Consider the following 16751-nt stretch of genomic DNA (forward strand, 5'->3'; position numbering starts at 1 on the left):
CCTCCTCACACCGTTCGTCTTAGAGTGAAAAAATAAAAAGGAAAAATGGCACATGTATGTCTAAATATATGTTGAACCAGATGCTAGGTATAAAAATTGATTTGCGGTTTTGGTGCTGTTGCCATTTCCACTCCAACGCCACATAGAAATTGAAATTTTCTTTTCAGACAATTTTTTTACATTTCATTCATATGTTGAATTGCCAAATGGATGGAATGAGAAGTATGGAGAAGAAACTAAAATGAGCAGTAAGATGTCAATAACATAAAAAGATACAAACATAAAAGGAATTAAATTTCATCATTCCTTTTTGTTCCTTAAAAAAATAATAAAAAGTGTGTAGGAGAGAGAACATTTTATGGAAATTGTCCAGAACGGAAACTTAATAAGTCCTAAATTTTATGAAAATGTATTTCATAAAAGGCAAGACATTGAGGAGAATAAGGACAAACATTTTAATACTTTTATGCTAAGTAAAAGTAAAGAAAAGTTTGGGCCTTCCTTTAAAATTAAAACCGAAACCGCACGATTTATTTTGATGTTATATGAGGCACATCTTTACATTATTACCTCACCCTTTTCCATTTAACTCTCCAATCCCATCAGTTCTGTTTAGTACTTAACATCATTTATGGTACATACCCCCTCATCAGTCCCATATTTTGCGTCATGCTTATTTACAGATTTGGTTTCTTCAGCTTTCTTATTTTTTCTCATTTACTTGAATGGAGGGGGAAGCGAAATTGTGTTACAATATAGATCAAGAATAAAATTGGATATAATAATGAAATTTTCATATTCAGAATGTTTTTTAATGTTTTAGAATGTTTTGTAAACACTTTGAATGTTTTGCAAAGTTTTAGAATATTTTGTAAAATTTCAGAACGTTTTGTGCAGTTTTCAAATGCTTTGTGCTATTTTTTAATGTTTTTACAATGTTATGCCATGTTTTACAATGTTTAACCTCGTTCTAGAATGTTAAACTACATTTTAACTTAATCCACAAAGATTTAGACCTGAGATTTTTAATTTAAATAGTTAAAATCTGTAAAAATCAAAACAAATTACAATCAGCTCCAGTCCCCCTTGTTTAAAACATTCAAAAATTAAGAAGAGTGACTGAAATAAAAAAAAAAGTATATAATCATTTTTGGGGTTCATAATACTTTACCACCATCATTTTATCGCTCCTTTTTTGAGCCTTATAGATAATTATTTTGTCAGATTCATAAGAGTATTTACAGGGTCAGAGAATAAGGATCAAGTGTAACGTAGAGTAAAAACTCTCAACAATTTAACTCATTTTATTTATTGTAGGACTACTCAAATAGCTTGATTAAATCGAAGTCAAATGTTTTGAAACTCAATGATGCTTAAAAAATAACCCCTTCTTATTATTTTATATAATGTTGTTTAGTGGTGATTCTACTGTCTATTTTGTCATATTGAGACATTATTGGTTAAGATTATTTAAGGAGATGGAAGTGGAAGAGTGGGTGTATAAGTGGAGGATATAAGTATTAAAATGTGAGAGGGTAGCTTGAAAACAATATCAAACTCATTTTAATGACAACCTTTTTGTGATTTTCATGAATTTGTATAAACTGTTGACTTGTTTTCTCTTTTTCCTTCCTGATTATATATTTCATGAAGCTTGACCTTTTTTAAAAAGAGAGGAAAGTAAGACGTGGGGATCCTTCTTTCATTGATTTTTGTTGATATGGTAATGTTATAAAAAAGGACGCGATCAATCGACCTTAATATATGTACATAACATCCAGCTATATTGAAATTTTCAAGTATCGACTCTTCAAAAATATTTAAATCAAGTTTCCAATTTCAATGATTACAGTTCTTGAGAATTAGAACAAGTATTAGGTGCGAATTGGACTCAATTTTTTGGTAAACTGTCTTTCATAATAAGATACAATTTTGAAAACAACTTGAAACTTTTGAAATTTCCTTCCTTCCTCTTATTTTTTGCATGAGCGACTTCATTATCTGTATCAAATTACTTTATATTTTTTCGATTCCTTAAAATTGTTTTTCTTTTGAGTTTCTTTTAATGGCATCGTTTATAAACTCAAATAAACAATTCCATGAAATTTGCATGTTCGTTACTGACTGTTTATAATTGTGCGATGAGTTTCAAGGAAATGGAACTGTAATTATTGACATTTGAGATTTTTTTAGTCATTAGTAAGTGATTTTCATTAGATAAGCTATAGTGCCAGAGGAGAACAATCGAGGACCATTAAAAATAAATGAAACTGTTCATATCCATCAAGGATGCTATAGTGATTGGAGCAACAAAATGAGGGTACTGGTTTAACATCCACGCAGACCTACGCATCTGATTAACATTGCAAATTGAGATTAGAAGCCTAAAAGCCACGCATAGTAAAGAGTTCAATCACATTTTCAGCATTGATGCCTTTATTGTCGGTTATGTATGCTTAATAGCAGCATTAGGAGCGTATTACTTGCACCAAATGATTTTATCTGATCAGTATTAATAGCAGCATTCTAAAGTATTGATTTTTACTTAAATACCAAATTATGTAGCACAAAATATATCCAAGCATTGATTTTTTTCCAAAAAAATGTTTCTGCATATCAAAAATAAATCCCTGGTAAATTTTAATGAGTTTATACAGCATCAATTTCCGCACGAGTTTCTTCTTTCAAAACTGCGGTTGGTATTTGATGGAATACTGCTTTATTGAGTTTATATTAAATTCGAAATTAAATTTTTTTTTTAAATCAAATCATTTATCCGTGAATAAAATCTAATTCAAATATTGCAAAACTTATCGTGACTCATGCATATGAAAATTAGATCATGAAAATTAAACGTAGAAAAAACGAAGTGGAAGCTTAATTTGCAATTTAACGCACGTGCTATTGGCACAAAGTTGCATACGTTTATACTTTCTTAAATGAATAATTCAAATGAATATTATGCAATTCAAATAAATGTGGAATTTGTAGCAATAGAAATGAATAGAAAAGTTGTTCCTTGCTCAAAACTTTTCCCAACTTTTCCTTCTTCAATCAATTACTAAATTTTCTATAATCATATTTTTAAATTATTCTTGATTTTATTCATTGTACGATGTTCGATGTAGATATGTACAGAGCTGTTCAATCGTGACGTTACAAGAGAAATTGGATGTTATAACGTTCATTTATAATTCAAATTATACACATTTATTGTACATAGTTGAGAGCCCCTTTCTGATAAAAAATCAATTATTTTCTGATCTCTGAAGAATAAACATCATTGTTATTAATTAAAGCCGTAAGGCATAACTCTGCCTGTTTAAAGTTACAAAACCTGGCAGATTCTTAGCTACATATAACCCATTTGAAAATGTCTGTAAATTCTGTACGTTTCCTAAGAGCAATAAACTTTAAACTTTATATTTTATTTATCATATTATAACAATAAGAAAATACAGCACGATGTTATTCCAAGTGAATGAAAGAGTTCATCACAATAACAACACGTGCTGTCGTGAGTGAAGCAATAAAATGGAAGAAATTTTCTATGAAATTTAATTTCACTAAATGAGTAAAAAAGCAATAGGAAAGAGCAAAAAAGAGAGAGAAGACATAAAAGGGAAGATAGATAAATAGATATAAAGAAAAACATAATACACATTGGCACAATGAGGTACCACATACATTCAACATATTAGATATTCAGCAACAGAGATATAGAGATTATAGTAATCGTCTTTTTGCGAGCTTTAGAAAAACAAATAGAGACATAGACAAACATATAAATTACTTACAGCTGAATGCCTTTGAAGTTTCTTTACTGGTGCTACTATTAGGACTATTACCTTACAGCAATAACAACAAACATCAAGGATCATCCCTTTCTGAATGAAAAAAGAAAACAAAAAAAGAATGAAATAAAAAAACACGGTTGAGAGGATAATTTTCTATCTTCTTTTCCTTTTGAAGCTAGTTATTAGACATAAAGTGTCGCATTTTGTTCATTATTTACTTTGCAGTTTGGCAAGAATTTAACAAATTTAAATTTAACGGGCATTCAAAATTTGAATTGTCTTAGCAACATAAATTCGAAGTTGATTTTCCCCTTTCAGTGCAATGTTTAGTATTTCTAAAGACTTTGCTGAGTAAACATTGCATTTTAGCGTAAATAATGAAATTTAATTTATTTACACTGAATTAAACATTGTGATTGTCATCTTAACAGTAATAGTAAACTATAGTCATGCAACAAAACAGCATAACGCATAAATGCGCTTCAAAACTATTCCAGCTCCTTAAGTTTCATGGCATACTTTGACTACCTCTTTTACTGCTCCGATCTTTTTTTGTCGCTTACCGCTCTTGACCATAAAAAATGAATAGATGGGCATCTCATCTCTAAATATCTCCTCCCTTTTTCTCATCTCAAAGAATTTCTCTTATCTCTTTCAGCACTGATGATTCGTAAACATGCTACAAAATTGTGCAAGCAAAATCCTTCTTTAATAAATTTTTTTTCTCTTAAATGTTTTAACCGATTTTTTTTTGTTGTTGCTGTGAGATGAGATACTTTTATGTAAAAAGAAAGCCTTCACAGAAAAAAGGATTTTGAGGATTGGATTACAGATCATTTGCACACATTTGCAAGGCATGAGAGAAATATGTAGCATCAAAGGCCAAGAGGATGATTAAGTGACGTATTTTTAAGAAATGTTCATCTATTATTAGCTGGAAAAAGTCCTTGGATAATATACTGAAGACTGTAGCTTAATGTAAACATAAAACTCATTTTGATACCCCTTATAAAGTCTTTATCAAGAGGTAACTTGCCTGATTTTTATTTTATGCATAATATCAAATTGAGAAATACATTCGATTATACGAAAAAAATGTCAAAATCAGCATATCCCTTGTCCCATACCAATCTACTTATACATTTCTTTACAATATTTCGATTGAAGATTTATTCAGATATCAAAAGTTCTTCTTTATGCACGAATAATTCATCAACGATGAGAAATCTCTGAAATTTACAATTTCTTTTTTATTCCATTCGTCTTGTTGCTTCTGATTTTGGTACGAATGATGAATGTTTGAAGCACATTTAAATTCTAAAAATGTTTCACTTTGCTTATAAAATTTACAATTTTTAGTTTGAGTTTTATGATTTTGGATTTCTTAAATCTACAACATTTGAGTACAGAAGTTCACAAGAAAAATACTCAAAAAAGAAATATTTAATTTATATTTAAATTGAACTGGTTCCGTTTCCAGTGTAAGCACATAAAATTTAGAGCGTTTTTAGTTTTGGGTGGCTGACCTCTCATCATTTTACGTTCTGGAAGGTAATGCGATAAAAACTGAATATCGATGGCATTAAAGATGACCTGGATGACATTTGAAAGTGAAAGGCCAAAGGAAAATGCTTTATTCCTAGAAGTGGCAGCTGCAGACTGAGTAAAGAATAAGGGATCATGAATAAAATGCAGAGCAACACGCTAGAATCTTTAATGTTCGAATCTAGCTAGTGATATAGACATTCTATGCAAGGCAAACGTTCGTCCCACCCAATAAAATAAAGAAGCATCAGCATATCACTGTTTGAAGCAGTGTTGGGAAACCTCTGTGCCGCCATAAATTGTTAAATATGCCATGAACCTAATATCTTGTGCGGTTTCATACAAGAATTTCTACAAAAACGTCTCGTGAATATAAAAGGTTTCCCACAACTGTTTTAAAGTCTCATTAAAACATCGATTCCTACGCACCCGCATCGCATAAATTTCAAAACCATTCCTAATCAAATCACGTTAAACTTTTATTGCTTAAGAAATAATTATTTACAAAATGAGAATCAATTAATGTCTGTAATATAATACGGAGAAACTCATTAAGGTTTTTTTATTATTGAGTAAATCCTACATGATTTTTTGTTGCATAAATCTTCCTTTCATGCCGCAATAAATCATTGTTTGGTTCTAATAAATCATTAAGCTGATATGTGAAAAAAAATGCGTACGAAATCAGATTTGTCGTTAATTGAGATTTCATCGTACAGCATCCACCCACAAAAAAGTGTTCTTGTGGAATTTCCTGTCTATACCTTTATTGATATTTGAATGAAATTTAATTGTACTTCCGTAAATTGTTGTATGACATTTTTTAATGCATGTATAATAATGCATTTGGGTATAAACTTAAACAATTCGTTTGTAAGATAAGAAGGTATAAAGACTAAGTGAGGTAGAAAATGTTAGAACATGATAATTTTGATGTAGCAGCAACATTCGACATCTCAAGTATAAATCCTTAAAAGGTATTCATGCAGAAGAAATCGAGATGTTTTGCTTAGTTCTGTGTTTGTTTTTGCAAAAGATATTCAAAAAATGGATTTGGAATAGACAGATAATCTTCAATTGCCTGTACACTTCACCTCTCTCTCTCTCGTTTCCTCTTTCTGTTGCCTTCTTATACTTCGGATGCTTACTGAATTGTATTTTCAAACATTGCCAAGTCTACATGCTGTATATTTAAATTGAATTTAATTTTTATTAGTATATTGAGTATTATAAATGTAGTATAAAATGTATTTATGCATAGATAGATAAATATTTTAAATGGTGATCATAGGTTAATAGCTGAAATTTGCAGTGAGGAACAAAGAGAAGAGAGAAATGATATCATTATACAGCAAAAATATTATTTCCTTTTGCCATAAGCAAGAGAGAATAATTTGGAAAATATAAAATGAAAATGAATTGAATCAATTGGGATTGTATTATTTCGATACTCATTCCTGCCTTGCTTAAATTGCAATATAAAATATTTATGATCAAATTATTCTCATTCTTCTTTCATACATTTCATACGTCAATTGTAGTTTCTGTCTGTGGGGTCATTTACTTATTATGTCTGAGTAAAGATTGATTGATGAATGGTCGGAAGGCAACTAAAGGGTTGCGGAACGAAGTAGGGACATAAGAATTAAAAGACTGAAACGTAGATCTTGAAAGGAGTTTTAAGCCAAAACCTTTATAGTCTCAGATATAACTTTAAAACTTGCAAGACAGTGTTGTTCAAACTGTGAGACACGGCACACTACCCTAAGTGGTAATGAGCGTACTCTTGAGACACATCTGTGTATTCTTATGAGCGTTACTGTCAACTTATATTGATGTTGGTAGCATGCTCTCTGCCTGCTAGGGCTAGTGAAACACTGAAACATTTTGGAAATACTATGGATCACATGATGCGTGCTGTTTAAGTTTGTATTACAACCAAAGTGTACCGTGGACCGAAAATATTTGAACAACATCAGTGTAAGGACAATCAATCAGCCAGCACCCATCCCCTTCTCCAACCTCTCTCCTCAACTTCTCATGTTACTTAATAACTGCACATCTCCCCAATTTATGTGAGAATTTCGGATTCATAAATTTTTCATTTTGAAGATTAATCATTGAATCAAGTTGTATTTATTTGTTGCTTTCATGACCTGATTTTTCATCTTCTAATTTTTTTGTTAAATCCTCTCCACCTCCGTACATTTCGCAATAAATTCTTGTTGTCTTGAATGACTTATTAAGTTATGAGATTTTCTAAGAAGAAGAAAAAGGAACGAAATTTAAATTTTTTAACACAACAAATTTATTTTCCATTCGAGTACGAACTGATTAATATCAGTGCTATACATTAATGCTCCCAGAGACGGTGATAAACACGCTTTGCTGTATTGATAAATTCCAATTGCTCTCTTTACACTTCTCACTCTATCAATTCCATTCAATTCAATTGCATGTTCATTTCAAATTATATACTTCTAGGATATTTATTTTTTTCAGTCTGTGCTTCATACATTCCTTTTTTTATTCTTCTGTTCATTAAGAACTCTATTCAAGAGAGTAGAAAAGAATAAATCACATGTGATTTCAGGAATAAAAAGAACTCAGAAAGGCGATGATAACACTTTAGAAATATTTTTCTAAAAAAGTAAATTGAAAAACTTCTCTGAAGCTGACGTAGACAAGTTTATAAAAATCTCTATTCAGCAAATATTAGCTTGTATAGTAAGAATATTGAATTGAGATGAGCTAGGCATACAGCTGTCTAAGAGTCGGGGTTGGTTCATAAATCGTCTTGTGGAATTTATAATTCCTTAGGCACAAGGACATACAAAGATAAATTTTATCAAAGCTGATCCCTACTTGCTTACTTTTCTGGCCGTACTGATCAATCATGATCCATGGCCATGGTCTCTCATAGGTGTCGCCTAAAACTAGCTATATTGCTGGGTACCATTTGCCAATTCTTGATTCCAAGTGCAATACTGTCTCAATCGTTATCTTCCTTCTATGATATCAAAGCTGATTATTAGGATAAATGCTGAATTATGGATATTCGATTCTTGTTTGCATTTCGACCTTTGAACAATAAATCATTGGAATGCAATAGTAAGGGGAATACAAAAATGTATAGTTTATTTATGGCACTTTGTCATTTAGTCGATTAGCCCCCGAAAGTTCAGTAGTAGAAGCATGCAATTTGGAATCGTAGGTCGAGTGTTTGAATCTCACTCGGGATCCGTGATTCAGAATTGTCTAAACAGGAATTCTGGGATTGAAAACTACAAAGGAGAGAGGGTTTTGGGATCAAACCATTCCCCTGCTCTCAGAATATACCCTTAGTTCTGTCTCTTTCAATGTATCAAGATTCATCCATAGATTGTAACTCTGAGATAAATTATTAATGCTATAAATTTCCTACTTATCAATAATTTGCCTAAATTCATCAAAAACAAATCCCAATAAGTAGCGCAATCAATGATATATTATGTTTTTGAGGAATAAGATTAGGATAATTGGATCAAAATATTGTGAGCATCAATAATTCCTAACGAAATTCAACATATTACAAATATTAGGAGAAATTCAGGTTCTTAATTTTTCATGAAAATATAAAAATTTATTTTTAGGCATGCCAAATGTTATTAAAAATTAATTTACAACCTCTAGAAGTTCCCTTTGTAGAGTCAAACGTAATTAAAATTTAATCATCGTATATTTTTAATTTTCATCGTCTTCCTAACAGCTTTTAATGAAAAATGACTGAAAATATATATTAATTTACATGCAATCATGTCGTAGGTCGTTGGAATTAAAGTACAAATTGTAGTCACCATGCACATATTAAAGCATGTACGTAACCAAACTTCTGTTGATGATTTGAATGAGGGAAATGTTGTGGCAAGGAAAAAAGCAATGCGACATAAGCCCTTCAAAAAAAGAAATTTTTTTTATCTTACAATACCACAACAAGAAGAAAGGAAGAGAAGCTTTTTCTCACCACAATCAAGCAACACATAAAGCTCATCATTCCTTCTTTCCTCTATATGATTTTGAGTGGATGGAAAGGAAACTTTATAAAACTACTTAAGGTTGTAAATGGAAATCATGGACGAACGGAAGAATGGCAGAAACATATCATGTCTAAGTGCGGAGCAGGAGATAGAATCACGTAATTAAATATGTATATGCTAATATATGCCTTCGTATGAAGATGTATGGTGATGTGCAAATAAGCATGAATAAGAATTTTTGAATATTAAGAAGGAAGTGAATTTTAAACATATTTATTCATTGTGTGTGAATATTGACTTAGAAATAAGAAACATAATAATGATAAAGAAGTAGGCATTCTGTTAGACAACAATAATAAATCGTTTTTCATTCATTTACTCATTCATTCATTCCTTCGTTCCTTCATTCATTCAAGTACTTATTTTGATATCCGGTATCGAAAAAATGCCTATTCTCATATGTACGTCGTATGTCGTATTTAATTCTTGTCGAAGAAAATCTTTATCGATATTAAATAGTTGAGATCCCGAGCTGCACACTGTCTTTTGCTGGAACGAAACTAGATTAGAGCATTTACACAGTTTGAACAGAGAACTTTGGCAGGGCTGTTGAAAGAGACAGTATTGCACCTGACAGGCGAAGGCTATCGATAGAGCAAGCCTTAGACTCATCTGAGGGAAACCATGGATCACAATTGACCTGTACATCAGCGAAGTAAGTAAGTAATTTGACATAAAAACTTAAAGGTTTCTGCCACTGAACTTAAAACTAGATTGAATAAATCGATCGATTTGTCGTTAAGACGACGACAAAACAATGAATCAGCAACTACTTTGTGTAGCTCGGGGATAAGATAGGAAATAAGAAATCTTTCATCTATTTATTTATCCATCTCTGTATATTTATCTGTTATTCTTAGAGCCCCGACAGTTCATCAAGAATTCATTAGTTTTTATTCCATTAGAATTACTTGAGATGCCTCGCAGATTAAGCGTTTCATGCTATGTTCTCTTTCATATTTCTTATTTTTTCTGTGTATTTCTCTCTCTTTTTTTTTCCTTTAATACATGAATTAAATATATATTCTCTGTGAGTTTTTAAGGTTTCAGTATTTAAGACATGAACGGAAGCGAAATTCGCTTCACTGATTTTAGTACAAAATACGTGAAGCTGAGAAGTATTTTGAGATTGGCATAAAAATTTCTTTCATTTTGGGGCTTGTTCATTCAGTGATATCACGTAGGAAATAATGCTTTGGACCTTAATTTAACTGTTGTTTGGTTGGTTCTTGTGGTTCTTACTGCTCTAAGCTATGGGTGAATTTCTTATGCATCGCAAGAGTTTAGGTGGGGCTTTCGACTTTTCTTCAAGAAGATCCCTAGCAGATTGAAGAAGTGCTACCCAAAATTAGGTGGGGAACCCCTCTGACATGTATGTCGATACCACGTCTGTTCCATGCCAATCATTTGTCTCATTATCTTTGAAATCAATGCTTCATTCCAATTAAGTCAAAATTCATAGTCGCAAATCTAAACTTTGTACATCATTTATGGACGATCCCCTTCATTTTTCTTACCACCCTCATTATTTATCTTTACATACAAATAAATTTTTAGCATATTTTATTTTTAACAGTATGCTTTTCCATTCACTTTTGTTGCTTCGCCTTTCGTTTTTCGTTTTTAAATACAATAAAAAAGGAGAAGAAAATGTTTTGAATTGAAGCTTACGATATTAAATAAAAGAATCAAGTATTTACTACAGGAATTCAGAGAATTGTGAAAAAATGCGCCTTTAGTATTCAAATTACAATTTTCAATTTGGATTCTTTATATTTTCTGCTAATTTTCTCTATACTTACCGTGATATTATTTTCAGGCTGAAAATGTTTTTAATATGATACAAACGAGCAATCAGTGTCAGTAACAGATTTCGTTCTGTTTAAATATAGCAAATATATGAAGCTTAATTTGAAGATGCTCATCCCATATATTATAGATATACAAAGTATATAAGCAGCAGCACATCAATGAAAAAGGCGGAGATGCTTTCGTTCCCTTATGTTGTTTATCGTTGGCTTATTAAAAAGTCTTGTTTGACTTGCCAAATCTGCTTACCTTTTACCTACTCGATGAAATTTCTTCTGACAAGATTAATTAATTTTCTTCATCCTCATCATCATCATTATCAGCATAATCATCATTTTCTATCATACTTTTTTTCCTTTCCAAAGTTTATCTTAAAATTGACTAAATTACGCAATCTTTTTTGAAGGATAATTTTTATTTTGAGTATTATTGAGTAGAGCTTGTTGTGAAAAGAAGGAAGAAGCATCATTATATGTCTCATGTGTCTGTTATAATAACACATATTTAAGAACGCCTTTCAAAGCTTAAAATTCTTTATTCTCATCTTTTTTTTTCATTTTTTGATTGAATAAACATGCTTTCATGTGCATGGTGGAAAAATAATTTGTCAACATCGTTAACGAGAGGAACTGAAATTACGTTTCTATAGTAGATAGCGTGGGGGACAGATGATATGAATGCACTCAAGAGTACAATGTTGAATTTAAATTTTAAATGCTTTTAATTACGATTAAACTCATATAATTAAGACTGTTTACACAGTTAGACTGACTTCACATCACTAAAAGAAACTAAAGTTGATTCCTTAAAAGGCACACATAATGAATAAATCTCAATTTATAAGCTTTTATTATTAATTTTTATGCAAAGTTTATGATTCATGAATTTTAATTTTTAACTATACAAACATATTTTATGACTTAAAATTCAGGATACAGGTGTTGTTATGATTAGTAGAGATTAATTTTTGAGAATATTCATGGAAATATAAAACATCAACAATGTTTTTTGAATACAGTCAGTTAAACAACAGGAATAATAAGAAGAAGAACTGGAAATTTAATGAAACTTTTATGTAAATGTGTAGGTGTGACTCATAGAGGTATAGCTACATATATAAGAAAGCTCTTGACAAGAGATTAAGTGGTAGATTTTACAGGTCAAGAGATGAAATTGTTTTCTGGGTATTTATTCAATAAAATTTCAAATTTTACTAGTGTGGGATTCTAAAATAAATTCAAGTGCTTAAATGTTATTATTCATTGTTTAAATTCCAACATTCAATTGAAAAGTTTTCAAGCTCTTCTTTTGTTATCGAATTACAATTTTAATGGAACAGTTTTCGACTTTGGCTGTTTTGTTTGTGTATAATTCATGAGCTTTAATTAAAAATTTTCCATGACTTATTTATTTTGTGTCTTTTGAAAATGTCACAGTTTCAGGCAAAAACTTAACAGTCTTCTTTTTAAAGGTGGTTCAATAATGACGGTAGACATTTAAAGGAAAATAGAGTATTGAAAAACTTAATAACTCGTGTCTTGACTTTATAGCATAAATATGAACAAATTTTCAACAAATTGTTCTGAACGGGGATCGAACTCACATCCTAAGATTTTTGGTCGCATACTATTATCAATAAGCTATCGATTATGTTTGAAGTGCATGACAGAATGCTAGCAGGGGTATGGGTAGGAAGACGTCGGAGTAGGAGTAGGAGTAGAGGTGGTAGAGGTAAAGATAGTGGTAGGAATAGAGGTAGAGGCAAGAGTAAAAGTTGAGGTAGGGGTAGGGTTAGAGGTAAAGGTAGGTGTAGGCTAAAGTCTCGTGTTCTAATATGTGTCAAGTTTTTTGTTATTTAGCTCCAAAAAATATATTTTCATGAAAAGTCGCTTCCCTTGAACTTCCAAAATAAGCATTTCAATTTTCTCCATCAAAAGTCTTATTGACTTTAGGTATTTCCATCAACCATCCCAATGGATTTTTAATTATTTATCACAATATCATAAACATACCACAGCATCTAGAAGCAAGGGTTCGATTGAGGATTAAGGTACGAAAAAAGATGCACAAAATTCTTCAACAGACATCAAAAAATTCAAAACAGAAAAGGAACGACTGCTGAAAATATTTTTTAACAACATCATTATCATAATCGGAGTTCATCAATAAATTAAGTGATGATGATGATGATGATGACTCGAAGATACTGTTGATGGTGGAAATATTTTTTCATTAAATGTTATTAATTAAATATTCAAAAGGAAAGAGATGATGTACACATGATATTTATTGTAACGACGACGGGTTGAAGGTTTTAGGAAGGATGTTAATAAAACAGTGGAAATTTGATTCAAAATTATTTGCTGAAGGTCGGAAATTATTTACGACTGCATAAATCATTAAGTAAGACGCAAATATTCACCAATAAATTAAAATTGAATATAAAGCAACAGCCTCAAGCTGTATTTTGCTAAGTTTTTGTTGGGAAAATTGGAGTAAGCGCAAGTTGCTATCAGACAGAGGTCATAACTGTGTCTAACGTCCCTCAACAAGATAATGCGGCAATGCTCTATTGACTAAGGCTATTGCAAGATAGGGCAAATTAAATTTCAGATCATCCATTAAATTCGATCCATTTGCTATTCCAATTCTGCACAGTTGCATGACCAAAGTATATCGATGCATTGTGCGTAGCCAAACCGAGTTGGTATGGCTTGGGTTGTGGAAAACACTCGAATCTCACAGGATATTCAAGGATTGACATGCTAACCAATAAACCACAGTTGCATATTCACAGCATGACTGTTTTATGCTGCTCGGAATTGATAGCAAGAAACTGAGTGGCATGGAAATTCATCCTTGATTTAATACTGCTGGTTAGGCTTAGTGGTAATTATTTCTGGGAATATACAAGAACAAATGACATGCTAATAATGAGTTTATAGATCTAATTTTGCAAAATGAGTATATTAATTAGAAAAATTCCAGCACACGCCTTCCAAAATACAAAATTCCATATTTATTAAGTTTATTAATATATAATCAAAATAATGAGGATGAGTAGCATTTATACCTCATTAAAGTACAAACTTCAATTAAATATTATTTGCTTTCATCACAAGGCGAAATTTAATCAACTCAGTCTCACACCTATTATAATACAACGTAATTACTGCTATGACTACTAATTACCTTCATGTCTCTAAGGATTTTTATTCATATTCATCCATTCATTCATTCATTACACCTTTCTTTTAATGAGCTATACCCACAAGTTGACTGTGAAATGAGTCAGTTGGAAAGAAAGTGGAAATGAGAATGTCCATAGCACATAGTATACTTTGTGATAATTGATTGCAATAAAAATAAATTAGGTATAATTGAATAATGAAATTAGATGTGCCTCGCATTTACAGGAAAGACAATTTTTTTGAAAATAAGAAGTAAAATTAAATTATAAGTTTTTCAGCCATTATGATTTCCTTTGTGATTTTAATGCTCCTGTTTTTATGTCATCATCATCAATGTGATTATTATCTATCAGTGTCATCATGATGTGCCATTGTGTAGGCACAGAAAATAATAGAAATTAAAATACTTTAGCTAGATTGCTTTCACTTCTTTTTTTTCGTGCATTTATACGTATGAACATTGAGGGTAATGAAAGTGAAAGGAATTTTAAAAATGTCGCAATGACACTTCACTTCATTTCTGATTTAATTTCACAAAGTATTTTTATCACTCTACATTTAATTCTCTCTTGTTCCTTCCTCCTATTTTTCATTTTCTAATGCAAAAGGTAGGAGCATTTTCTGCTATCTCATTCATTCAATTTCATTTTTTGTGCAATATTTTAGAGCCTAGGTGATGTTGATTCATATTTTGTGACAGTTTGTCTGCGCTTACTTCTTGTGAAATCTGAAAAATCTGAGAAATACTCAAATTAATCAAGATGAAATAGGATACGCTAAAGCATTTTCTATATTAAGAACCGCAGTGAAGGGGATTGGGAGTGCTTTCACGGAAAACCTTAGCATGTTGAATATTTTTTCCAATTTTTCAGATCCCAAACCACCAGCACCTCCTGAATAAGCCCCTATCTAGAACAACACGATGTGACAAATAACCTTATGATTGTAAAAATTGGGCTAAGTCACGTAGCCAAGTCACAAGAGAACACCCTCACCTTTGTCAATAATGCGACGTGTGATATCCTAGAGAATTCTTAATGCTGCTCGACTTTAAAATCATAGTTTAGTAAAAAAAGCTACTGAAATTGTGTTCAAAGATCCAATAGTCTTTAGCATGCTACAAAAATCAAGTATTATTGTGTTGTTTGGTCTATTATACCTTGCTAAGTAATAAGAAGCTACGGAAGTAGTCCCACTGTGTTTAAACTTCAGATTGAGGTTTCAAAATTGAAAAATATTTTCATGCCCACAAGTAATATCGAGCCAACTTTTTAAATTATATCCGCGAGACAGAAATTTGACTCCCTTTACAAAAATAATTCACAAAATTCATCACTAAATGAATTAAATCTCCTCCTACATAGGCTATGATGAATGGCATTTTTGTAAATGTTACAACTTTTTCAACATATTCGGAAATCATCGTGGGCTTACTTTACTTGTTTTTCCGTCTTTTTTTCCAAACAAGAAATGCCTGTAAGCTTTTGTGCAATGAATGGGAAAACAGAGGCTGGAAAAAAAAGCTGCTGAAAGTAGAAAATTCCTTTTGTACAAAAAGAATAAAATAGATCTGATTTTGTTCCTTCTTCTCCTTCATGTACATTTTAATAAAGCCATTTTTCTTTATGTTTAAATAAATTTTTTCCATTTCTTCTCCGTTCCACTTCATTACCCTTTGCTGCTCGGAAGATATTTCAAATATTTTTCACACTTATTTCTATTTCATATTTTAAATTCCTTGTTTCTTATTTCCTTTTTTAATGAAATGTTAATAATGGAATGAAATTGATAGAAACAAATTAAAAGGATCTGCTTAATTTCCAGCATTTTTGCCTCAATTTCATTTCAAATGCTTTGTTTTTTAACAAAATAAAAAGTTGTTGAATTAGGAAAAATTAATTTAATAAACAAAAATTTTATGTAGATACATCTGTGTGGTGTTGAAATTTCCTTCTTTTTTTTGAGGTTACAGTAATAGCATCTCTCTCTCTCTCCCTCTTACCCTTAAAAAGCATCCAATTTCTATAAAAATATTTGAATTTTTGATAAGAGCCATAAATGTTTTTCTTTTACCTTTTCAAGTTTTAAACAGCCTCATGGAAATTTTTAGGGATCGTCTAGCTAATTGGTAACATAAATATAAAATTGGTTGATACTTGATACTTGATATTGATAATTCATTCGATAGCAAAAAAGTGAGCTCGGTGGCGTATTGGTTTCGTTCTTCAGAGCTTAATTATTGTACACCGATGAAGCGGTCATGAGTTCGAAACTCGGTATGGGAAATTTTTCAATTGTCCTTTTTCGAATCATATGCACTGGAAACGCGATTC

Source organism: Chironomus tepperi, unplaced genomic scaffold, assembly GCF_022539635.2.
Source record: "Chironomus tepperi strain 1889 unplaced genomic scaffold, CSIRO-AGI_Ctep_v1 contig_354, whole genome shotgun sequence".
Lineage (NCBI taxonomy): Eukaryota > Metazoa > Arthropoda > Insecta > Diptera > Chironomidae > Chironomus > Chironomus tepperi.